General features: G+C 37.3%; 1 long non-coding RNA gene across 3 annotated transcripts in view; it reads left to right on the forward strand.

Annotated features, from left to right (window-relative positions):
* LOC118171770 overlaps nucleotides 1–27,640 on the forward strand; it is a 225,403-nt gene that overhangs the window by 90,732 nt on the left and 107,031 nt on the right. For all 3 annotated transcript variants that reach the window (XR_004753374.1, XR_004753375.1, XR_004753373.1), the window contains exon 2: nucleotides 209–297. This is a non-coding gene — a long non-coding RNA (uncharacterized LOC118171770). The remainder of the gene's footprint in view (nucleotides 1–208; nucleotides 298–27,640) is intronic.

Consider the following 27,640-nt stretch of genomic DNA (forward strand, 5'->3'; position numbering starts at 1 on the left):
CCCCCCCCCCCCCCCCCCATGGTATCATCAGGGGTTGCAGCCCTACTGAAGATAATGGGATAATAAAAACTATTAAAGAATTGCTCTAGACAACATTTTCCAGCAGCATTTATCACTAATAGGCACTAACAAGTTGGGTCTTATTCTTAATTTTTCTTCATTCACTAACATATGAGTTGTCTTCTTTTTTTTTTTTTTTTTTTTTTAGGAATATGGGAATTTTGACATTGACTTCTGTGAGAGTGGGGGAAGAGAAGGAACTGGGCAAAACTCATCCAGAAGGATGCATCTGTTCAGGTATGCTGAAGTAACTTTTGATGTTTGTGGAAGGGATTTTTCTTAATTCTGTCTTCTGCATGCAGCAGTCAGTAGTGGGGCCCACAGTGGGGATTCCTATGTGCTACTGTAGTACAGTATAGCAATTAAAATGCATGTAATTAAGTAAATACGTAAGTAATAACTATAAGTGTTGCGAACTGCAAAAAAAAACAAACAAAAAACAGCTTCAAGGTGTTAGAACGTCTACAGCTTCGTTGTCTTTCAAAGCATTCTTCCAACAGAGTTTTTCCTTGTCCTTTTATTATTTCTTCTGACCTTTTGGCATGGGAATTTTGTGAGCTGTGTCCCCAACTCTCTCTTCCCAGTCAGAGGTCCCCAACACTGAGGTTTCTGCACCTTAGTAGGATAGGAATGACTACAGGCCAACACAAGGTGGGAAAACGGAATGACAGCTCCATCTACGTTTGTCAAAAATATGTTTCAGCTTGTATATCTCACCATAACTGATAATTCAAATATTATTAACATCATCCTACATGCATTTTCTGTGTAAAGAAATTAATGTAATGGCACAGGACTGAAGGAGGTCTGAGGCAGCAGGGTTGTGATGGAGTTATAATTTCCCAGAGCAGTCTAAGTGAGGACACTTTGAGCACAAATTTCTGGCTTGTGTAAGTGGGCACTAAATACAAGTTCCAAATCTTGTGAAAGGTAAGCCCAAGAAGGGGTGCATATGAATTTGATCTTAATATAAGGCAGGAGATATAAGAGATAAGAAAGCAGGGAGGAGGATGGAGACTGAATTTGGGAACATCGTGTTCTTGTCTGCTTTTTAGATTTAATACTCTTCTGTTTAAAGGACTTTACTCATTCCTTGTGGAGGAAGTCTGTTATATTATGATAAATTGCTCTGTGGCCTGTTTTCTGTTAATGATTCTTCTGTCGCGTGTTTGATCACCCTCAGGCAGTTTGATCCCTTCTCTTTCAATCAGTAATAGTTATCCTAGTGTAAGGACCTTCCGAAGTCCTTAGTTTTTCTTGAACTTAAAGACACTAAGAATATAATTGTTAAACTGTTTCTTATGCTTTATCAAAAAAGTCTGAGTTCACACTGTTTGCTTCTATTAGAGGGATGCATTAGACTAATGATGTTAAGAAAAAAACAGAATAGCTAAAATGATCCTGCTTCTACCTTTACTGTCCTGTGGGACATCTCAGACAGTGGGCAATCAGGAGAAATTGTTTAGATTTTAGACTTAAAATAATTTGAATTATTCACTCAAGCTATAGTCAAACTGCTCCTTAGTAACAAACTGGGCTGATGCACAAGTCCTTCTGAAAGTTGGTGAATGAATTGCAAGGGCTCAGGTAAGCTAATATTTTAACATCAGGAATCACCAGTCTTGCTACAGGTTTGAAGGAAACTGTAAAAACAAAGCCAAATAAAACTCAGAAGATAAAGGAAAAGTGGGGGATGGAATCTTGGAGTATCACAGCAGACCTCAAGGTGCCGTCACAGGCTCCTCTTCATAAGGGAGACAATTGGGAAGGAGAGAGATCTGTCTCTGAAGTGAATGAACTCATGCTGAGGATACACCTATTTTAAGCTCAAACTATGAGTAGATCCATACAGTAGTCCCTGTCCTGAAGTGTCAGAATTCCAGGGCAAATGCTTCCACTTCTCTCTTTCTGAAATGGGATCCTGCACAGAAGAAAGGTAAGTTATGTGGCAATGAAAAATCTATTTATTTCCCTCTGTGTCATTCAGCACAGCTGTGGATCACTCTGCGCATACTATGTTTCTTTGCCTGCAGTCTGTGAGTGCATTGCAGGTCAGGTGAGCTGTTTTGGCACACTGAGTTGCTCCCTTTCTTCCTACTACAAGTGACCCTTGCTTTCCTTCCCCCTGCACCCACAAAACAACAACAAAAAGTGGGAAACTATTTTTTTTCCTTGTCACAGAACTGTATCTAATGGTTGAAGAAAAAACTATATATATATATACACATGCATACCCTTTCATTAAAGAAATAGGCAAACTGACTTTCATTTGTGTACAGCTGTGGGCTTGCATACATGCCTAAACTGCTTTAGAATAAGCCCACTGAGCAGTCCTTAGAATAACTACCTACTTCAAGGCTTCTTTGCACATCTATTATGACAGTGACTTTTAAGTTCAAGCTCTTTTAGCCAGGTAGTCAAACTTACACATTAATTTTGTATTATCGTTTCTTTTAAATTGGTCAATAGTGCTTGTGTGGATCTTGTTGTGCTGGATTGTTAGAATACTTGCATTCTTCTACAGGGATGTAGGACTCTCCTTCCCAAATATTCCAAAGTTTACTGTAAAAACTGGGTTGTGTTTGAAGCTAACAAACCAGAGCCACAGTCTTGTTGGTTGCATTCTTTGTGAAGAACAGCAGTCAACAATTCTGCATGAATGATGCTAAGACAGATAGTACGTGAAGCTCTAGGGCATCTTATGTTTGTTGCCAAGACACTGACACTAGAAAACAACTGGCAAGTCAGATGCAGTTTGTTTAGGAGTCTGGAAGTATGAGCCCATGACAGCAGCATGATGTAGGAGCTCAGTTTGGGTTCATTTGTACTGAGGAACAAAAGACAAAACAGCAGCACCTTGATAGAGCCTTCAGCTGAGTATAGGAGAGAGAGGCAGCAATCAAGAATGGGGTGGGGAGGGGGAAGGAATCGCTGGCTTTCAAAAGCCTTTTAACCTCTGACTTCAGAGAACAATGTGTGTCAGATCTAATGAAACAAGGAGACAGATCTGGAAGAGCCTAATGGTGACACTTTTACAAGACAGCAGCCAAAAACGCTGCCTTTGCTGGATGGAAACTGACAGTAATTTCTCTTTTCTCATGAAAATGACAACTTGCAGCAGACAAAAAAAAATGGTAATGTGTAGATGTATATACATCCCCGACTCCTAAAGCAGAACACTAGAAAATGGTAATGCTGGTGGCTTCCCATCGTTTAGTAAGTCTGTCCACTCTCATGTTTCTTTTTATTTTTTATTTTTCCCCAGCTAAGTGATCCCTTTTATAGCAGTACTTCCCTGTCATAAACTGGCTGAGCAACTCCTCAGAGGAAAGGAGCTAACATTACAGAATATGTTGCTTGTTTTAAGCCAACAGAGATATAAGTTGGTCATTTCACCTACAAATGGTTGGCATTTTACCTATCCTTCACCAGTTGGGCTTTTTCTTCTCATAAAACAACTTACCAAACTATGAGCCTTAATACTCAACTATTTTTGCTGCTCAGCTGGTGTTATAACCCAATTTAGTTGTGCAGCAGGAAGGTAATATGTTTAGGGAAAATGTTTTCAGTTTGAACTGGTAGAAAATTTCTCAATCAAACAAAAAATCACCAGAAGACACTGTAAAACCTGAAATGTTTTAGTTGAAACATATCTCAGTGACATGCTGTCCATGAATCCAAGGCAAAGTTTTATGGGAACTCTGCATTTGTAGCTTATTGATTTGCCTTGAAATTCCCTGCAGATATCAGCAACATCAATTTATCTGAACAACTTCATGCTCTCAATAGCTTTGTGTTTATGTCAGCTTTATTTTTATTGATAAGCTGCACTAAATTATAGAATAGCAACAACATACCCTCTGAACTCAGTTGAGCATCAGTTGTTTTTACCTCCTCTGTTCTGGGGAGATGGGCCAACACAGTCCCATGTAGAAATTAGGAGGAAATAGCGTATGAATAATTTTAATTCAGACTTCAGATTTTTGTGTGTGTTGCATATTTTCTAAATAAAATAAAGTGAGATAAGAAGTGAACAAGAGATATGGTTCTTTGTGATACGACTAAAATACTTTGAGTGTAGAAATGATTGAGCCAAATTTAATAGGGAAAGGAGGAAGCATCTGGATATTAAAAGAATGTAGGTAACACTGCTGTAAAGTGTAAAACCACATTCTCTGGGGTTTTATTTCACTTAGCAAAAATAACAGTGTATTGCAACACAAAGTATGGGTGGTAACTGAAGAATACACTGAACCAATCTAAAACTGCTAGACTCCAAGGGAGGGATTTACTCAGCACTGGAATAATGTCTCTTGCTACTGTATCAGAATAATCCAAGCGCTTTAGAGTTTGAGGTGCTGGTATTCTTTACTTTTTGTTGCTGACTATACAATAGAGACATCAGACTTCTCCCTCTGAAAGTGTGTGAAACAAGTGGAGAAGCTCCTTTTGCTGAGAGTTATAAGGAGTTAATATTAATTTGGATACTGTGGCTCTCACACCTCCTTGATTACAGCTTCTGGGCTGTATTAGAGGAAGCTTAACCAAAGCCAAACAAGAAGAGGCAAGTGTTATTGATACAGGGATGCTATCAAATTATGAGGACTGAGCTGAGGAATCCACATTCTCACAAACAGAAATTGGAAAGGGACCACAAGACAATAAAGTGTGGATCTCATGCAAGTCTTCTGGTAGTAGCCTTGGTTATTTTCTCCCTTATAAAAGTGAGCTGCAGTGTTACTGGGATTCATCAGATGATGCTCTTGTTCATTTATAATATCTTGTTTCTTGAGTACCTATTTTGTATCCTGGGGTAAATATTTCATGGTTGCTTATGATGTATTTTTATTATTGTTAGTTTTTGCTATAACATGCTCTTTTTTTAAATCATAAAATTTGAGTTGGAAGGTACATCCAGATGTCTTCTAGTCCACTCCCCCTGCTCAAGCAGGTCTAATGAGATCAGGTTGTTTGTTCAAGTACTTGTCCAGTTTAGTCTTGAAATGTCATCCCTGGAGGTTATGAAATCCCATAGCCTTTCTGGGCAGCCTGCTCCAATATTTGACCACTCATAGAAAATAATAATAATAATCCTTGTGTCTAAATGGAATTCTGTCACTGGAATTTCCCACTTCTGTCCATTATTGCTTCTTGTTCTGTTGTGCACCAGCAGGAGGTGTCTGGCCCTCTCAATGCCATACAAGCAAACCCTTTCAGCAAGTCCCTCGTAAACATGGGCACTCGGAGTTGCTAAAAGGATTAGCTCCATCTAATACAGTTAACAGCTACCACTTCTCACTTAATCGATATTTTGATGCTAGTGTTGTTGATTTCATCTTGTTTTTTACTTTCTGTCCTTTATCCTGGGACTAGTTCCCTCTCCTGGCCTTTGTTTTCTCTTTTGACTCCTGTTCTTGCACTGATGCCCTGGTACATATGTATGATAGTTCCAGATCTTGGAAATTGCTGGTCTGTCTCCCTTGCATGTGAGGTAAACAAATATAATATTAAAAAAAGTGAATTCAGAGTTAATTGTAATGCTTACTGTAAACAAAAGACAGGCAAAGCCTCCATTAACACCTGAAGAACTGAAACACTCTGATTCCCCCTTAACATGTAGATCCAGTTGGAGTTCTGCTTAATCTTCTTTCTATAGCAAGTTTTCCAACTAAATGCATGACACTCTAATCAGAAGTGTATTTATCTTAAAAACATTCAAGATTTAGGAAAAAATTCTGAAAAGAAATTAAGTAGTCACCACAGTCCTGAGATTTATAAATGACACAGTGATTTTTTTTTTTTTTTTAAGTGCTGGAAAAAGATGTTAAGAGAGTTGAGAGGACAAGTTGTCCTCAATTACATGTGCACCTGCCTGCAATCAACTCTCAGTAGACCTTTCTGTAAGTGCGTAATGTGCTTAAGAGAATGTAGCCTTTTAACTGTCAGCATGAGTAAGAAGGAAGTATCAGATATCCTGTCAATCAGCAGCTAGTTTGAAATCCTGCATCCTTTGATCCTCAAGAAAATAGATTTTTAACTTTTTCTTATTTTAATCTCTCAATTCTCTGTATGCAGATTGGCATTGTAGATGGCAGAATTATCTGATGACAGGATGGCAGAGGTGAAAGATTCTTGGGTGTTTATGGAAAGAGGCACAATACAGTATTTATTCATACAGTGGCACAACACTTAGAGGGAAATCTCTATCATGAAATAGCCAGGATTTGCAGAGCTATGAAGTAGTACGTTGAGCATATGGAATAACAATGAGATTTTGAAAGCAAGAGAGACTGTTGCATTGACTGAGGATCTAAGAATATAGCTTGAAATGAGAAACCACTCCCTGAAATTACCCAGTTGACTGCTGTTGATGTCCCTATCTGCTGCCATTTAGATATACTGGAAGCTTTGGAAACGCTACCAGTGTTTGTTAGTGACAAGTGTAACTGGGGATTCTTGTCCTGACTCTGGACAATATGCTTTCTTAAAAACTGTTTAAGCTTCAAAGAGTATTGTGCTTGAGGATAGAACAATAATAATAGGAGCAAAGTGAGGGACGTTGCTCCATGAAAGATAAAACAAGGAAAGAGTTTTTCAAGAATTCTAGTCAGTCTGCTCCTAAATCTTTTTGCTTTTGTGATTTATGTTCCTAAATCTAAACTTCTGAAAATCCCCCCTTCTCTTCTATTGCATCCATCATTTGATACATTACCAACTGTGAAGAAAATGAAAGGGAAAATCCTGTTCTGTCAAATGAGTGATTATCTGCTGAGGCAGATAAAAGTGTGGGTTTGACTTACTGCATAATATGACTCTTGACTCCTAGCCCCAGTTGGAGGCTGTCTGAAACCTCATACTGTGTATTCAGACATACTTTCCAATTTTATTTTTTAACATGAATTAACTCTCTTAGACATTTTGTCTATATAAAAACTTGTTGCCACTTCCAGTTGGTTGTAAAGGTCAGGAAATCCCTGCCGTGATCAGTTAGTCTAATTACCCATTCTACTAAAATCTATTTGATCAGATTTTTTTTCTGTCCTTTATATTGCATGTTCATTTAGTTCTTGCTTTATGAACATACAGAAGAAAGTTCTCTAACACAGCACCTATGCAATACCCTTCCTGTTGGATTAAGCAGATGTGGCACCTGCCAGCATTGCAGGGAGTGGAAAAGAAAGATGGAATGACTTTTTTTTTTTTTTCAAGGTGCCATGGAACAGGGGTATTCTAATTTGCCACAGCCATTCTACAGTAACAGGATGAAGAGGGAGGAGTGAAGTCTCTCTTTCCTGCTATCCTAGGCATTAGTATTCATGGCACTTTATGATTCCAAAAAGTAAAATCAATTTCCTGCAAAATAGTAAACAGTAGTTTAAATAAAAGATTATAACTACTACTCTTTGATACTTTTTCATTGCCTTTTTTTCTAGTTACACAGGACAGATTTGGCATGATGTTGGTTATTGTTGCACTAGCACTATAGTAGTAAAAGATGCTATTTAAGGAAAATAAGTGTGTGTGAAAAATCATATAACCTATGAATACTTCATGAAAATAACTTCCACTGTGAAATAATAAATTGGCTCAACACAGCTCTCTTCTCTGTTTTGATAGACCCCACTATTCACTTCCAGTTGACCTCTGTTGTGTGTTTTGCCTATTCAGTATCATAAGGAATCTCTTTTCAGCAGTCCCTCTCTTTATTACAAGACTAGCTTCTAGCAAAACTAAGCTGAGAAAATAAAGGCAAATTTAGAAGTTGGAAAGAGTGAAGGTGACTGTGGCAGCATTGTTATTCATTTAGGCTATACAGATATACTCCTTCAGTCAAGCACTGTTCCAGTAACAAGCTCCACGTTCTCCTATCTCAAAGGACCTCACTGTACTGTGTCTTAGAAGCTCTATTTTAATCCCCACTCTTACTGCAATTTGCATGTGCATTACCACTTCATTTATCTTTTAAAAGAATATTTCACCTAAGAAAGTAATTTGGTTTGATATTTGGAAAATACTCTGCTTTTTTGATTGATACTAGAACCCAGTAAGAATGTCCTTGATGGATAGACAAAACTCCTGTTGTCTATCCACACCATGTCCTTCACACTCCCCCACAATGTTCTCCAGCACATGCCCTAAATTTGTGCAATACTTTCTGCTCCTTCTTGCGACCCACATTGTTTTATGGGGAGGAGGCAGCTGCACTCTGTTAGAATTATGCATTAAACTAAGAATGCGTAAGAGCATTCTAAACTAAGAATGCGTAAGAGTGGCAGATGAACAGATGACGTGGTTTGTACGAGTCTGCTTTCATGAAGAAAATGGGGCTGAAAAGTTCTGGTGGAGACATGCTGTCTGGAACTTCTCTTCCACAGCCTGGCTTGGTCTAACAGACCCTAAAGCTTTCAGGCCTCTGACTCTGAGACAGCCTGTTAACCTTTTATACAGAACATGGAAAAGTATTAAATTTTTATTTTAAATGAGAGCAAAAAGATTTTCAAAATTCTCTTTGGAGCCTGGATGCTATTCTGCATGTTTCCTGAATTTTTGCTGTCTGAAAAATCTTTATTAATTGTCACAGAAAGCAAAGATATGGAGTACAAATGAAATTCTGCCAGTTTATAATTTTGAGAAAACTGTGTTGAGTTCAAGGTTCACTAAGGTACTCCAAATAATGTGTCTGAAACTTCAAAAGAACAACAGATATCTATAACTAATTTAAATGACTTTTTCAGAGGAGAATTGGTAAAGTTTAATTTTTTCTTTAATTTTTCCTTAATCTTTGTTAAGCGCTTTATTTTATGCTAGTAATAATTCAAGATAATTATAAGAAATATAGAAGGAATATTTTTAGTTTTACTTTTATGCTTTTAGCAGTATTACGGTATTTTAAGACAGGTATGTTACTTGCAGTAGTAATGTCCGAAAGGTAGTTCATGCAAATTCAATCTCATCAAACTTGAGCATAACACTTTTTCATAGATAGTCTTGGAATGGTATCTGGGAGCCTTCATTTAACTACTGGGACAGATACCATCATTATGGCCCATCCCTTTAGGGCCTTCTCACTGTTGATACACGTATTTCATCTTTTGTGATGTGATCAAAAATTGCAAAAATCATCTTTACTCCTTGCCCTCTAACACAAATTGCCATCCAATTTCATGTTTGTACCTCTGAAAGGTCATAGCATCTAAAAGGAGGTGAGCACAATCATTCACACTTAGCCCGGTGTTTGTAAAGGAAGAGAAGGTTGTGATTTTTTTTTTTATTATACGTATAGACAATGCCTGAAAGTGCTTCATATAGGTCGTCCTTACTATCTCACCCTGCAGTAGTTATTTAGCGCAAAACAAAAAAGAACAAAGAAACAACCTCAGACGTCTGTGTGTCACATCTTACCTAATTTGTGATATGTATGGAGTAACTGTCATTTCTTCTGCTGCAAATATCACTCATATCTCAGCATCTTAATTTAAAGTAGCTTGCAAAGAGAGCAAAAAATCTGCAGCACAACTAAAAAGCTTTTTATCTCCTCGTAGCTTTCTTTTTATTAGTTTTTTATCTCTTCTCCTTATGTTTGTATATATCAGCAGTATTGAATAATAATGATAAATAACGTAGACCCAGCCAGCACTCTGTTAGGAGTGTAGACAGTAAACTCCTGAACAGTCGTACCGTGTATGTGCATGCAAGCATGTGTGCACGTGGGTGCCTAGGAGGCCAAGGTACTTTTTTCTAATAATTTACAGGCTTGCTCTACTTCTTCCAGTTATGAAAGTTAAGTCAGTTGTGTCTGATTCTTGGTAGCTGGTTGGTAAAGTCAGCTCTGCTGGTTGGCATAAACACAGGAAATAAAGATTTATGGTAGTGGAAATGACTGGGTTTCTATGTGAACTTATATTTATCTATAAGATTGCTCTGGTTTGGTAATAACCTGCATGTGTCACGTTAATAGAAGCAAAGATGATTAAATGGAGGTTCATTTAGACAGTGGAAATTGCCATGTTAGCTTCATACAAGATCTTTGTTTTATTTTCTGATGTATTTTTTCCCCCTTTAAAAGTCTTTGCAGATGGTGCCTACGAATCACCAGTAGATGATTCCCCACCAATGGATTTAATTTTTCTTTTGAGAAAACAAAGTTCAGCACATGAGGGAAAGCAAGGAACTTTAAAGTCTTTGCCCCCAGTGCTGTTATTGATATCTCCTATGTTTATGGACAAGGCACTTGCATTGTCTCTGCTTTTACAAGGCGCATGATAGTTCATTCAATGACCAGCTTGTGAAACTGGGCTTAGTTGAGCAAATACTGCTAATGATTGTAGCTAAACCTTGCAAAAAGGAGAGGAATTTAGCATAGTATTTACAGAGCACTTAACACAAGGAGATGCATGTATGTGTTACTTTGATTATTTTTGTGTTTTAGAGGTTATACATGGCCACTGCAATTCCTCCTAGGAGTAACATTTGGATAATTAAGTCAGAACTGTGGGAAGTAGTTGGAAAAGAAAGGCGAGTGTGGGGTAACATTTTTGTTTCCCTATTAAACTTTAGATTGTATTGACTAAGCTCTGATTAAATAACACAGTTCCTCAATGCATGATTACATTTCATTGTATCTTAGCCTCTCAGAATTTGTTAGCATACTTAGCAATAGATTCCTTCGATTGCAGATGGGGTAAAAAGGTCACAATAGTTGCACCATGTAAGGATGTCTGAATTCAACATCAGGCAGTAATGAAAAGGCAGTATTCTTTGGGAGTAGCACATCCCCAAACAGTACGTAAGACCTAAAGCATGTAGAAATAACAGTGAAACAGTGATTACAGGAAAACTTGGAGACAAGTACGTGAATTGCTTCCCCCCCCCCCCAATGACTTTTATTTGGTTTCAAAAGTATTCACCAGGAAAGTAGAGGAGATGGTCTGAACTGTTTGCAGTTCTAAGTATGTTGGCTTACACTAAAAACAATATAGAATTTTTTCCTCTTTGTTCTGTGATTTTTGAACGCATGCTTTCTATGGGAATTAAACTAGAAGAATTTCCATAAGGAGCCTAGGATGCTAGTCTGGCTGTTCGGTGAGCTGAGACACTGAATTTTTCTGCTTATGCTATGAAGATTGCTAGAGTATTTATTATGGATAATGGAGTCATGATACCCAAATTGCTCCTCAGCAAAAGTTGTTGGATCTCCTTTGAAGGAAAGCTTCCCCATGCAGGAGAGAATCCTGTAGTTAGGGTAACACAGGTCCAAGCCACACTTGCCTTTGCCGCGCGCCGCGCCCCCCTCCATTCTGGAAAGAAGGATTTGTCCCTTTGATGCTCTGTTCGGCTGGCCCCTTTCCAGGCATGATGCCATCCCCAGTCATTAAATTGTTCCCCTCTGCCAAAAATATGGTGCCAGGGTAGGACAAGGATAGCCTGTGAGTGGGTCACTGTATGGATGAGGACATACCGAATAACTGTATTGATGTTCAGTCCTTATTTATACTCCTTGAAGGTGAATACATTTGCTTGTGGTATTGGAGTTGTTATTGAAACTTGGAGCTCTGGAAGTGTGCAGGAATGGTTTGCATGTGGTCAGTGATGTCGCCAAAGCTGAAAGGCAGATGCAAAAATTTGTTTGGATGTATTACACATACTCATCAGAACCCATCCATTTTTTATTTTTTTTTCTGGCTTAGAAACATATCTGATAAGGTACAGTAATGAAATCAGAAAAAAAAAAATCACTATCAGTGTGAACTCACAGATTTGTGATAAAAAAAAATAATTGTACTTTTTCAGGAATATTCTCTGAAGTGAAGGTGTTCATTATTATAAGAGCAGCAGCAAACTGGACTCAGCATTTTCAAGCTCAGACTCTAGTGATAGTACAGATTTTGTACATGTGTGTGTATATTTGTATGTGTATAGAGAGAAATCACAAGACAGGTATAGACATTTAGTGAAGGATGTTTCCATCAGGTATGCATATTTGAGAAAGGGCAAGGAGAAGAAAGTGAAGGGCTGCAGCTGTTTGAAATAAGAACTGTAAATTCAAAAGTACTTATTGTTCATTCCTCTGGTCACCCTTTTGGCTAGGTAGGTATTCAGGAGTTTAAAATTCAGCATCCTCACTTTTGGTGATGCTTGCCTTTGCTTCTATTAGGGCTGTGTGGTATATGTGAATCTAGTTTTAATTTGGATCAGGATTCATGCTGCTGAAGAGAATGCCCCAATTACCTTCCTTTTGTTTCAGAGCAGGGCAGCTGGTTTGCTCTCAGGTAAACTGAACTAGAAGTTGTGCTCAACGAGCTTCCCTAATGAGCCCCAACCATTAATGAGCATTCAGTCCAAGGACTCAGGTTAGAAATATCAAAAAAGTAAAATCCCTAAAACACCCATTATCTGGACACTGTGTTAAGGCCAACTACTTACCTCTACAAGCCTTCTGCAGTGATCTGAACAGATACGGACACAGACTAATTGATGAAGGAGTACTGGCAGTGAAATTTGAGTGTGCCAGTATGTGAGGATGCAACATGGGGGAAGTAAATCTTTTACTTTTATTTTTATTTTTTTTATTTTTTAATAGTGTTTTTCCTTGAAGAGGGTTCCTGTCTTCTTGGACATGAAAGACATTCATCCCCACCAATTAAGTATGTGGGTTTAATGGAAGTGTTTGAAAAACAAACGGCTTTATTTATGTCCAGTTAATGTTTGGCTGAACTATGCAGCATGGTTTCTCTGTATTAATTGGATTATGGAGGCTTTTATATTTCTGAGGAATTGCACTCAATTATCTCTTTCTTCCAGCAATGAATGCAGAGGGTCAAAGTGTTCGAGTATTTCTCCTATTTCCTGCCCAATTTAAGCTGCCTAAATGTGTCACCTTTTCAAAAAATTCTTGGAGTTTCTAATGTCAATTGTTGTTCAGTTTAATTACAAATAAGAGCTGTGGGGTCATGTTTTGATAAGTTTCAATCTGAGTTACAGGCAGGTCTCCGAGTTCATGCTTACTAAAGTCCAAAAAGTTTTGAAATAGTCTTTAAGCATATCCACACTTAATCAAACTTATCACATTTTAGTAATAATAATTAAAAAAAAAAAAAGCAACTTCAAGTTTAAAGATTTGTTACAAGATTTTCTCTTGATATTTGGCAAAACAGGATTGCCACCATAGCAGTCAAAGAAATTTTTTCCACTAAATGAAGGACATATCATGAACAAAAAGTTTTTTTTCCTGAATCCTAAAGAAAAGGCCCAAATTCAGAATTGACTGGATTTTTAGCAAGAATTGTTGTATATAGGATGCCACCCAGACCAAGCATTGTGTTTCTTACAAACATGAAGAGTTTGTGTGGGTTATGATTTTTTTTTGCCTTTTAGTGTTTTGTGAAGGGACTTGGCAATGCGATGGAAATTTTCTAGATTAATACTGAATATGGTAGGCATCAGACACGATTGTTTTGGTTTTAATGTTGCTTTCTTGAGTTTTTGCTTATTTTAGAATTGAAATTAAATGTGCCCAAGTCTTTTCTGAAAGACTCTGAAAACCAGTGTTCATGTTCTGGGATGATCTGCTTGATATTCTGCTTAGTCTGGGGATCCCAGATTCAATTTTTAAACCCTGAAGTTAGCACTGTCTTGTCCAGTCCATCCCACGAGCTTAGCTAATTAAGCCAAGTACAAAAATAAGAGTTACATACAACTCTTAAAACCAAATGAAATTTCACATGAATGAATCCCAGAATTGTCAAAAAGTGAGACTTCATTACAGAATTTAAGTGGTAAAACTTGTAACTGGCTTTCAGATGTCTCAGTATGCCATCACCAATATTATCATATTGTCATTACCTACAAAAATCAGAATTATGTTTCCACATGTAACAAATTTTGTTGTCCTGAATATTTATCTTCTAAAAAGAGGCAGCATTTGCTTGTTTCCTTTAAGAACTTATTTTAGAGTGTGCCTACGTGGACTGTATTCTGTGCTGTGTACAGCTATTACCAAACTTTTTTTGCCTTTTGTAAGCAATATTTTCCAAATTCAAAGTATGCTAGTCAAACATTTCCCAAATCTCTCAAAGAGTAAGAGCAGAATGAAGTTATAGTCAACTAAAATTACCTTTTTTTTTCTTTTAAAAGGATGTAACAGTGCTTTTTTTTAAAAAAAAAAAAAAAAGGAAAGCAACTCCTGCTTTGTTACTTCCTTACAAATCTGTTCCAGATTAAACCTCTGACAAAATGCCAATTACAATTTCTCAGAATTGCTGAGTGATTGTTAAGTCAACTAATGTCACCAAATGATATTCAAATGAAATCAGAAATGAATCATAGTACGTTCCTTCTATTATGCTTTCTTATTAGAGTTGTAACCTTGAATTTTGCTGGCCTATCTGTAACGGTACTGAGAAGGTAATGTGCTGGAGATAGATGCAGTGTGCTCCCTCTCCTTGTCAGGCTTAACTCTTGATTTTTGGTTTTCCATATCCTGAAGTAATGTGAGAGGTTCTTGCAGAGCACATTGTCAGCATGTCCTAAATTGGTGAATGCTGCACAATGCAGTTGGTTATCCTTCTCTGATGGTAATATTATTGCCATTTAGGAGACTGGAAGAAGTCAGCACATTAAGGGTGAGCTCTCTGGAGATTTATATCATTTCCAAATCATTTCCAAGTGCCCATGTAATAAATCTGTAAGCAAATTCAAGCAGGCAGCTGCCGAGATAGGTCTAAAACACTCTGAGACTTAGCCCATAATATTCACTCATCCTTTGATAGGTAGTGACTGTTACATTTCACACATCCCATCAACAGACAGTATGTAACAGAAGCAGAATCTGAAGGTGGGGAGCAGCCATATTCCAATAAACACATTAGGAAGCTTTTTACCACTATCAGTAAATTAATTGCCAAATCATCATTCTAGTGAAATATTATAAATATCAATAAATTCTCTAGTTCATCAGTAAGAAAATCTCTTCTGTCCTTTAATAATTATTTTACATTACCATAACTCCAGATTAATTTTATGAATGATTGCAGAGAGATCAATACTAATATTGCAAACCAGACATAAATGAATCACCCAGGTCATTGTTTGTGAACTGAAATTTTTGATGAAGGTCGTAAGAAAGCTAATCAGCCTCTTCTTTTTATTTCTTACTCACTTCTACATGCAACCTGGTCTGGCAAGGAAAAATTAAATGTGTAGGGAAACCAAAATTACCATATAGATCTTTAATCAGTCTGGCACCTCTCTGATAAATTGGATAAATCCACAATATCATATCTATTCCACTCACTGCTGAAAACAAGCACAAGGCAGACTGGTTGAAAACAATCATATGAATTATAAGAGAAAAACCTGCACAAGGATATTCTTGAGAGACTTGAAAACTATAGTAATGAAGTGGAAAAAATGATTCTCAGTATACAGCGAGAATGAAGTTAAGCATTCCCATTTCATAGAATCATAGAAGATCCAGAGTTGGAAGGGACTCACAATGATTATCAAGTCCAGCTCCTGGCTCCACACAGGTCTACGCAACAATTCAGACCATATGACTGAGAACATAGTCCAAATGCATCTTAAACTCCAACAGGCTTGGTGCCATGACTACATCCCTAGGGAGCCTGTTCCAGTGCACGACCACCCTCTCAGTGAAGAACCTTTCCTGATATCCAACTTGAATCTTCCCTGTCACAGCCTGACTCTGTTCCCTTGGGTCCTATTGCTGATCACCAGAGAGAGGAGATCAGCACCTGCTCCCCCTCATGAGAAAGCTGTAAATGACAATGAGGTCTCCCCTCAGCCTCCTCTTTTCCAGACTGAACAAACCAAGTGACCTCAGCCACTCCTCATGTTTTCCCCTCTAGACCTTTCATCATCTCTTAGTAGCCCACAAAGATTACAGCAAATGGTTCTAGGGATCACAAAGGACAATTCAGGATCCCTACCTGTATGCTGTAGTAGTACCACAAGTAGAAATACCCTACACAATAGTTTTCTGTTTATCAGGACATGTAGTCTACAGATCACACTATCATGAGCGAGAGCAGAGTTGTATTCAGGCACTGGGATGTTTCTGTATTACATCATCCTGCTATAATACAGGACAACAATCCCTTTAGATTATGTATGGTAAATCTGTGTAGGAATTTGATTTGTGGGAATTTAAATCTTTTAGTCCCTCATCCTATATGAATACTAAACCAAATGCCATGCCTTGAATCAATAGGCTTGTTTACTGAGGTATCATTGCGTGGATGTGTTCCACTTCTAGGTCAGCTGCATTCCTCTATTTAGAAGCTACTCATTGAATTGCAGTATTGAACATGATTGTGTCCTTGGGTACAAGCTGGGCTCTTAAATTCAGCCTCTAGATTTAGGCCGCCTGCTGAATTACTTAAGCACAGATCAGTTGCCCAGAACTAAGATGAGACACTATTGTGTGGGTGGGGACATGTTTGCTTTCTGTGGAATGTTGACATCTCTTTGTACTCTTTGAAAGGAGCTGTCATATCTATTCTTTGTGTTTGTAGAACTCCAGATACATGTGACAGGATGCACCTCCTAAAATTAACAGGGTAAATAAATACGTTTGTTGTGGAGTTAAGTAGCTTAAGCAGCCATTAAAATCGTAAGTGCTGCAAGGTTCCAGGTGCTTATCACAGAATAGTCTAGGTTGGAAGAGACCTCCAAGATCACCGAGTTCAACCTCTGACCTAATGCTAACAAATCTTCCACTACACCATATCCCTAAGCTCTACATCTAAACGTCTTTTAAAGACATCCAGGGATGGTGACTCAACCACTTCCCTGGGCAGCCCATTCCCATGCCTAAAAACCCTTTCAGTAAAGAAGTTCTTCCTAATATCCAACCTAAACCTCCCCTGGCGCAACTTTAGCCCATTCCCCCTCGTCCTGTCACCAGGCACGTGGGAGAATAGACCAGCCCCCACCTCGCTACAGCCTCCCTTCAGGTACCTGTAGAGTGCAATAAGGTCATCCCTGAGCCTCCTCTTCTCCAGGCTAAACAGTCCCAGCTCCCTCAGCCGCTCCTTGTAAGACTTGTTCTCCAGACCCCTCGCCAGCTTCGTTGCCCTTCTCTGGACTTGCTCAAGCACCTCCTTTCAAATCATAAAGATACAGTCCAGTGAAAAGGAAACTTCTACAAAGTTTTCATGCAACAAAATATCTCCAGAGTACAGAACCTCAAAGAAATAAAGCAAAGAAAATAGTTAGGCACCTGTTTTTGGTCCCTCTTTCCTAGCAGTTTTTGTCCTGTTGCTTTCCATTGCAAATACTGAAATCCTTCCTTTCTAGTATTTATCACATCTGTCACTCAGAGAAATTGTGAACACAGTGCTGAGACAAGAGAATAAATCCTTGAAAGGGCTGGAAGTCAAGATGCAGCTGGGTTTTCACTATTTCTTAATATTAGTTTGAGGCTTAGTGTAATATTAGACAAATGTTTGCCCGTAGTAGGCTCATGCATTCAGTTGCTGAGACCTGAGCACTGCGGCATCCAACGTGTTTCTGACTAATTTTCATGCTTTTTTTTTTTTTTGTTCTTGCAAAATATTTCATAGTCTTGTTTTAGTTGATCGTACATTATGGATACTTGACCAAAATACCAGGTCTAATCTAAGAACAAACTTGAACAAAGACATTGCAGCATTGTGCTATTCTTCAGCATGGCCAAATCTACTGAAGACTAAAAGAAAATATTCATCTGGATATGCAGAAGAGAACAAATAGTGAATTAATTTCATGTGCTTCTGAGCTCACTGAGCTTGCTGTAATTGAGCAAATTCCTCAATCATTCGCATAGAAGTGCCAAAGAACACTGACTTAGATATGGAAAGGATGAGTAACATGCCATAACTCTATAAAAGGAACAGTATTGAATGCCTTTTGGTGTGAGTCTGATAATCAACTTTAGACTTGCTTCCACTGTAGTGTAAATCAGATTATCTGTTATCTGAAAAATGCTGTGAGGGTACAACCTTCCAAGGACACTAGAACTGTGTGCTGCTTGTATATCATTTAAGGGAGAACCTTCAATCATTCGTGGCCTGGAAATTTGCACCAGTAAAAAGTTTTCATCAAAGAAACCTCAAAAGCTAAAGAATGTTACTGTAACTGCTGCACACACTGCGGGGGTTATTTCACCCTCGTGCTCCCTGCCTGATCAGCTATTCATGTAGTGTCCTGCTTCCAGCTCCTGCCTGCGATCGCTTGTCTGCTTTCTCACACTTAAGTATTTACTGTGTATTCCACTTCCCCAACACCATCCATTCAGCAGTGCTGACAAGAAAAATGCTCTACCACAGCAGACATCAGTGCCTTAGGAAATAGCCTTTCAATTAACCCATGTCATGGTCTGATTGTGTTTATTCTAGGTATAGGTAATCTACTGTTGAAGAATGGCTTTTAAACAATAATTCTCAGTAAGAAATGACCGGGTGTGGTATTTTGCCTTTAAGCCAGTATCATATAAATAAAAAAGGGAACGTCTGTACTAAAACGGTAGGCTAGGCTTCTGGGGAAGAATTTTTCTTTCCTCTGTGCTGTTCTGTTGATGAGTTGAGCAATTACACAACCAAAGAAGGGTGAGCTTACTCAGAACAGTAGTAGGACTGTCCTCTAATATTATGTATAGTGAACACTAGATCTGATTTTCTGTAATACATTTGCCTTAAAGGACAAAACCACTCTGAATTACAGTACTTACTGAGAAGAATCCACCCTGTGGCTACGATGGCTGTGGGAGCTTAAGGAATGGGAAGCGGAGGTCAGCTGCTTATAGCCACGGGTCTTCTGCGGATAGAATGGAAATGAAAATAAAGAGAAGAGCATTGGATGAATGATAGACTGAATGTGAAGGATGGCAATAAGTGGGGAAAAGTCCTGGAAGAACTAAGATATCAAGCACTAATGTGCACTGTCACTAATTTGTTCCTTGATCTTTCATCAGTCTCTGGGTCTGTCTGTGTTTTTAAACTGGGGGACATAACACTCAGTTGCATAAATTTTGCTGACTGTTTTGATGATCACATAGTTCTGGGGTCCACAATATTGATGCTTTCTGAGTTTCTAATGAAAATCAGCAGCGGGGTGTCAGTTTCTTTTGCTATAAGCATGCACTCAGTATACCTTAAAATATAGCATATTTGTAGTTGCCTAACATTTGCATTAGTAATAATAACCACAACAAACTATCTCAGGCTATACACCAATTAGAGGAACATCTGCCAGAAATGCTTCCTGTGTGTTCCGTTCTTGTAGTATCTGTAATAAGTACTCCATGGTAACACTGGCTCACAGCAGACACACGCTGGGTAACCTGTGATGCACAGTTACAAAAATTCTCAGTACAGCTTTATTTCATACAGTTTAAAGCATAATATCCTTAGCTTTACCAAGTATGTTTCTCCCTTTTAAATTTTTTATTTATTTTTAAATGGAGCACTTCCCAACTTGTAGATTTTTGTAGCTCTTTTTCTACAGGACTTCTTTAGATAATCCAGCAGGTTATTTAATATAAAAATTAATTTACAAGGCATGATGAAAAATCTAGATCTTCCTTCTTTGCTCTGCCTCACATGGTCCTTGTAGACTTATACTCTCTCCCTAGTTTCACTGATCAGCATTTTTTGCCTACATTTTACCATATTTCTTTAAAAAAAAATACTGTATCTTTACAACAATTTCTTTCTATACTTTCTGTGTAGAAAGTATCATAGTTGAACTGAAAACTATTTCTTATGAGATTAGCGTTCCTTCAGATAGTAAGACAATATTTTACAGTTTGTAGAAGTTATTCAAATAGCATGAATTGTGCATTTAGAAATTAGTTTCTTCATGTCTCTTATCACACAAATGGTAGTGCTGCTTTCACAGATTTGCATGTGAAAACATCCTAAGAAAGGTAGTGATGATGTTTCTGAATTTGAAGATGTAGGCCAACTAGTAAAGAAGAAGTGCTTACTATCAGCTTTCTAAATCTACAGCATGTCAAGTCAATGACAGGTAGTGCATGCCTTCTACAGTAACCATAAAAAATGTAGATGAGATTCATGCTGTAAAAAAAGAAATTAAAAAAAAAAAAAAAAAAGAGCATTGTAATTTTCTGATATTTCAAAAGGAACATAGCATCAATATGCTTCCCAATGACTTTGTAGTAAGGTTGATGATTACTTATCTGTAATTCCAACCATATCTTAGAAAGGATTGTGTGTATCTCTCTAATATGAAATACTCTATGAATTACTATATGCATCTTTAAAATCTTTTCTTAATACCATTTTCCCACACATGCATTTTTAAGCAGATATAATGTTCCAAAAAAAAAAAAAAAAAAAAAAAAAAAGACCAGAAAGTTTACATAGGGTATTATATCTATTAGAGATAAACTGGTGCCAAAACATGAATTCTGTGCTTTGTTGATGACTTTTTCCCCCCTGTTTCTGAAGTGAGTTACTGTGAAGCATCATTATCAGTTTTGCTCAATCCAGCTAGAGTGACATTTCACTTTCTGAAGGCTGCATCATACATTAGTAGCATAGTCAAAAGTAGCACATTCAGAGCAGCTGGCTGAGTACGGCAGTGTATTCTGATCAGTTCATGTGGCTGGGTTTCTGCAGGAACTGGAGGAAGCATTTTATATATATATATATATATTTAAGATTTAGTTGTGCATTCATGTTTAAGCAAACATAGTGTGCTTGCTTTATGACCACGAATGTGCTACACCTGATCTTTGAATTTCCAGAGCTCCAATCAGAGTGTCCAGGTACCGTACAAGAATCAATACAGCATGTTTAGGATAAAGAAAGTTGAGATACAACAACATAGACAAAAGGTGGAATCTAAAATCAAAAACCAAAGAAAAGACAAACACACTTCACTCTTTCTTTAAAACAACAATGTGGTTTCTGCAACTTTAAATTGTAAGATTGTTTATATATTTCACCAAAAAGATGTTCTTAATTGCAGATTTCTTACAGTCCACAAAAATATGTTTGATTTATAGGACTAAAATTATTTAAATGCAATAAAAATGTAACAATAAATGTAATAAATATTTATTTTAAATATCTAATAACCAATTCCACCAAATACCACGTAAACTATGGTAGAATGTTAGGATGTGGCACCTTTATATTATTCTTATGCTTGTATAAATTTATTCAAAATGTAGAATGAATGGAAAGAATTATTTTCTGACAGCTGTGACAAATCATTTGTCTTGCACATCATGGAAAATAAGTGTTCTCTTATATTTTTTATATGGATTTTATGTCCTTTAAAAGAAAAACTTAACACAGAAGGTGTTGTTTTTTTTTTCCATTATCAAAATACCATGACTTTCCAAGGAGGAATTTCAGAGTGAACATTTCTGCCAAACGAGTGACATTTTTCAACAGTCACTGTATAGGAGACACATTTTTTGATGTACTTCATTTTCAGCTTGGGAAAACCAGCATGGGTGAAGAGAAAGAATGTGACTTCTTTCGTTTACCAAATTTATCTTCATCTGATAATGCTTCTATCATGACTCCTGGCAATGATAGCCATTTTAATTCACCTCAGTTCTTGGACAGCAGTCCACTCTCTCTGTGATTGAAGAATCAAGGAAAGAGAACCGATCTTCTTAAAGGTTTCTTGAAGACGTGCTATATTTAAAGGTTCTGTGCTTGTTAGTTGCAAAGATTTTTGGAATGCACAGATGGAAGACCTTTCTAACCTAATGCATTCAAGTAAACAAGTACACTGACTATAAGGAACGCTACAAGGAGGAAGAGAAGAAATGTGTGTGGGGGAAGGGCAACTAAGGCAAAGGAGGAAGAATATTACAAAAAGATCCTGAAAAGTTTCTTCCTGCTCGGTGATCCCTGAATCTCATGGGTATTTTCTTCTTATTAGAGAAGAATATTACAGTGAGGTATCCACCACAGCAGAGTGCCACTTCAGTAGACGACTCTATGAACTTAGTGTTCTTGGTAGGCAGGCTTTTTTTAATTATTTTTATTTTTTAATTTTTAAAATTTCATCCATTTACTGCTTACTGTAGTAATGTTATGAAAAGAGTATGAAACTGATAGCAATAAATTGTCCTGTCTTCTCAACAAAATCTGATTCAAAATTTATTTCTAACTTACAGGAAAAATGGTTCTTAAGTGGTATATGCTCTTTTGACAAAATTAGTCAAATTCATCAAAATTTGTATTGAGCTGTAACTTGCATCAATAACTGAATCAAGCAGTGGTAGGAGCTCTTTATTGAATTCCCAACTGGGATTTTTCCTCAGCCATGGATTATTTCATGGTACTGTACTTTCTGTTGGTAGAACTACCCCTTCTATTAGAAGAATGAAAACAAAGCTGTTCATATTTTCTTATTTGTAAGACTGAAAAAAATTAAATCTTTTGTATAACTTTTGTGTATACAAAGTTGAATTGCCTTGGGTCACATTCACTGGAATCTTATCTGAAAGAGCTTCTCTAAAGCTCTTCATTCTTGTTTTTAAAGAACTTTGGAAATTTGAAGTATATAAATAATAATTTTAACTTCTGGAATAGGAGAACTGTTATCATCTTGCTTAGATACATAAAAATAACTCATATTTAAGTTATCAAAAGGAAAAGAGTTCTCAATTCATTTTCTGACTGTTTTAATTGTGAAATTTTTGTTTTCCAATTTTTCTTTTTAAACGTTGGCAATTTCAGATCCCAGTTATGTTACTGGGCTTTGGCATACGTACTTTGAGTGGCAGAATAAGTACATTCTAAATATTTTACAGGATAAACAAAGCCCTCCCTTAGGAACAAGAAACCTGTTGTGCTAGACATTGACAAACTTGAGCCAAAAACTGCTCCATTCTGCTTTTCCCACAATTCCATCCCACAATTATTCAGTGAGAGGTAGGATTTGCCTAACGCCCATTATTCATATTTCCTCAGTGAGCTAATACTACCTGTCTGCATGCCTGCTGCTTAAGTTAGAGTAAATAAAGCTTAGTTCTAAGGTGTTAGTGTAGGAAACAGAAACGTCTTGTCTGAAAGGAATTTAAACTCCATAAATGTAGCTAATCTGTCTTCTAACTCGGCCTCCTTGTTCCTAGTCATTCTTAGTCTATCTCATGTGAGGATTTCTGTTTTGTTTTGTTTTCTTGTCTTGTAATTCCACCCCCAGCCTCCTTCCCCCCAGTATAATTGCAAAACAGAATTTTACCATCTGGTCCAGTGCAGCAGATCTATCTGTAACACAGCATGCTGCCACTTGCAGGAACTTTGTTTGAGCCAAATTTAGTGGTGTCATAAATGGTGTAAATTATATGCCAGTAAATCAGTGCAAGTGGGCATGATGGCAATTTGGATACTAGAAAGTGTAGGTTATAACAGGAAAGAATCCAATTTAGATATATAATATAAGGGAATGTTGTGTAACTGATGACTTTTCTAAGATATATGTTTAGGCTCTAAAACTATTGTTTGGAAGGCTGCATCCAATGACATTCAACATTACAAAAGATTTTCCCTACAAAGCCCCTTAAAGCTCCACAGTAGCAAAAAACAGTGACTTTTTCTAAATTATGACTACAATGACAAGCACAAAACAAGGGAATTCAAAGGGAAATTCAAAGGAAATTCAAATGCTCAGTGTGTGAGAGAGTTGGGAAATATTGTTACATATGTTATTTTTTAAATTCAGCAGATGGTTTGACAAAGCTAATTTGCTGATGAGTTATGCTTTTCATTTCTATTTGGGAACTGTGTCTCAGGATAATGCTTTATGCTCGTAACTCCCCTAATTAAACACATCGCTTTTGTGTATTACATGTAAACTAAAAAGTTAAAAAAGTGTGTGTGTATATTTATAGAAATATATATATAAAGGTTCAATTGGTCAAACTAAGAACACAATGTTAGGATTCAACAATCCACAGTTCAGATTCTGCAAAAGGTGGATTTATTTCACCTGAATTTAGTTGTCCTTTCTGTCAACCCTGGTGGGAAACACGTGCTTTCTGAGGGTGATGTACCCCTTCCTACTGTAGTTTTCTTCATGTGACTGAACCCAGCATTCTCTCGCTATTAGTTAGAAAAGAAGGTGTGATTGCTCCTTAAAATGTGTGCCTAACTTTTTGAGGGGTCTTTGATGTTGCTAGGCTGGAACAGCCTATGCTCATCTAGTTCATGGTAATCTATTCTATGGCTAATCTTTAAGTACTGGTAGATTACTTCATTCAGCCAGGGCTCAGAAGGATGGCAGAGGCTGTATTTAGCATAAATGTGACAAAGTACAAGCAGATCTGTTGAGCAAAGCTGCTGGTACTGAGGATCCAGTGATCACAGCATATGCCTTTTGTAAGCCTTTCTCTGGCAGCTATTGTGAACCTCAAACACAGTTGGTGAGGGCTGTGCAGATGATAGGGCAGCTTAACAAGGGCAGGTGATGCTGTGATTTGGTAGGTTACACTTATGATCAAGCAAGTGCATCATCAATGAGCATTTGAGTAGGGCTAGGACTGAAACTTTGTTGTAAATGTCTTCTAATGCAGTGGGGGGCTTTTATAATCCTCTTGGTGAATAAAAGTTATCGAAATTTCCTTCTTCTTTGAATGGTTCTCACTTTGATAAGGTGAATACTTCGTAGAGCAGCATTGCCTCCTACTTTTACTCATGATAAGTGCTGCCCTTCTAAGTCTGGGCAGCAGATATTACCTCCATTTTGTTTTGTGCCTCTGTTTCAGACGCTATTTGTTTTTTGAAAAACACAAACTTTGCTTCTCAAGTATGTGATTTAGTACTTAGAAATAAAGATAAAAGCCTGCATTTTCAGGCAGCCAGCTGAGAAGGAATTATCACAGACGACAGTTTGGGAACTACTAACATATAGAAACAGTATTTATTTTCCCATAGTAAATTTTAATGTGACTTATTCTCATCACAACTGTATAGCAGCATAACAGCCCAACTCCAAGGAGTTTAGGTTAAGTCTTAAATATTCAGCAACTTTTCAAATCCCTTCTAAGTGGTATCTTGAGCAAATTTCTAGGCAGGTACTCTGTTTATGACAAGATAATGGAAGAGGAACATGGTTAAAGCCAAATGACAGCAGGCATCCACCTCAAGTGTCATTGTTGTATGTCTGCCCGGCTGCTGTGTCAAAAAGACCCATTCACTTCTGGCATTTAGCTCATCTCTGTGGAAAGTCTGTGAGCATTCATGATAAATGAGGTTGAGGTTTAACAAATCTTCACCACAAGGGAAAACACAATCTTGTGAGTCAGAGCCAAGCAGCAGGTGAAGGTCAAGGAGGAAATGTGCTTTGTTCTGAGAGCTTTCATGGGTTAACTCAAGTGCTGTATGGTCTGCAGCAGTTAAACTTCATGATCTCTTATATGTCTTCCCCTGTTCCATCTTGATAATGTGTCTGAGAGTGCTCTAATTCTAACGTTATTTAGGAGAGAAATATGGGGTTATTATACAGCAGAAAAAGCATTGCTGCTTAGGAAAGCAAACAAATAAAACCCCCACAAAGGAGTAGAGAGATAAGTGTGGTTTCTGTCGCACCAGCTTGCTTCCTCTAATTCAAAATGAGATGAAAACAGAGGAGGACAGCCCTGGACAGAGGTATGATCAAGGTGCTACTGCAGGGACAGTAACACTGGCTTTAACCTCTTGGCCCTATTACTTCTAACTTTACAGAACCACTGAAAAGATCTTGTTTCCTTCTGCGGTACGCCTGTGATATCTATGAATAGCTATATTCACTTCTTCAGTGTAGCTGCCTCTTAGATAAAAACAAAACATCCAGGACATAGGGAAAAGATAGATGGGGTATTCTGGACAAAGGTACGAGCAGCCAGGGTTAATGCTGCTTTCTCCCTAAACCAAGTTTGTGTGTAAAACTGTCTCAAATGTCCTTGGCAAAATGGTTAAATTTTCTTCCACTGTACCAATGTTTCACCTGCTTTTGGTACCTTTTGTACCTTTTTGATACTGTTTTCCATATTTTTTTTCTTTAACTTGGGATGAAAATCATCAGGAAAACTATTTTAGATTGTACTGACATCTTTCTTCTGGGCAATTCAAAATGTATCTTATCAGTTTATTAATATGGAAAATTGGATTACAGTTATTTTCAGTCTTTTTTTTGTATTTATAAAATATGGAGAGTGATTTTTGAATGATTGAAAACAGAAAAACATTTTAAACCAATACTACTCTGCTATTTATACCACTGAGTGCTAATTCTGATGTCCTAGCTTGTATCTTTATCCAGCTATGTGCCATTCATTATTTCAATAGAAATGAGGTTTGGCTTGAAAAAAGATTGTTTAAATTAGTGGAAGATGCATTTTCAGTGCAATCACAGGAAAAATGGATGCTTTTATATTTTTGACAACAAAATTATCACTTCTCTCCCAAAATTTGGAATAACAGAATGGAGACTTGGACCAGGGTCTTTCCTTGCTTACTAAACTGCTGCAACTATTCAAGCTTCTGTTTTGAATGTCTTTCTGTTCCAGTGAAAAGTCTGTCAAAACTGATAATACTTCCGTGAAATACTTGAAGTTCAATAAAATGGCATATTTTGATAATGAAAAGCGTTGTTCAAAAAGCCGTCTATTAATGCAGCAGAAAAATGCCCATGATTGTCAGCACTACAGTTGTATTTACAATCTGTATTTTTTCACATTTTCAAATTTGTATACCAAATGTTAAGAAGTTGGTGAGGATTGAGCTGAATTTTCCTCTCTTCCATTTCTGATTTCACAAGTCAAGGGCTTAAATGATTAAAATAAATTGAAGGATTAGCTGAAGGCCTCATGCTGTTCTGTAACTTTTCAGAGTTGCTTGTGATTGATTCCTGAAATCATCTCAAATAGGTCGCACTGGCCTTTATCTTCCTCCTTGTGCTGCATCTGTTGATAATAAAGAACTTATTTGGGGATTTTTATAAAGGAAGTCATAGTGTCCTGCATTTTAAATGTCATTTCTGGATCTGCTAGTCAGTATTTCAGTTGCTGATCGGTGTTTATAGATACGACCTGAACTGAAAGATTTTATTGCCTATCTCAAGGAGAAATTTTATTTTTCAAATGTGTGTCAGTTCCTGTATCTCATTTTCTGGTGAGGTTCGCTGGAAGGTGTTTCACTCTATTTATGCATGATTAAAAGGCTAATCCTGTTGCCCATTTTCTGCTTATGCTGTAAGAATGCGGGTTGCTACTGCTCAGATCTTGTGTGTTCAAAGAACTTTATTCCTGAGTGCTGCATAAATGTTGTGAACAATCTGCGTTGTTTAAAGGTCATGGTCGAGGGTTACAGTGCTGAATGCTATCTATTTTGTCACCATTTAATTTACATTGGTTTAAATGGTTTATTATTTATGGTTTATTGAACACTCTTTACACATTTAGCATTTGCTTTTTGGCTTATTATTAATTTTTAGCCACTGTGCTGAAAGGCCCTGTAATTGCTTCAGTCACATGCTGCTGGTTACAGACATGAAGTAAGTATGCAGAACTGTCACAGAATCACAGAATCACAGAATTTCTAGGTTGGAAGAGACC

The sequence above is a fragment of the Oxyura jamaicensis genome, chromosome 9 (assembly GCF_011077185.1).
Source record: "Oxyura jamaicensis isolate SHBP4307 breed ruddy duck chromosome 9, BPBGC_Ojam_1.0, whole genome shotgun sequence".
Lineage (NCBI taxonomy): Eukaryota > Metazoa > Chordata > Aves > Anseriformes > Anatidae > Oxyura > Oxyura jamaicensis.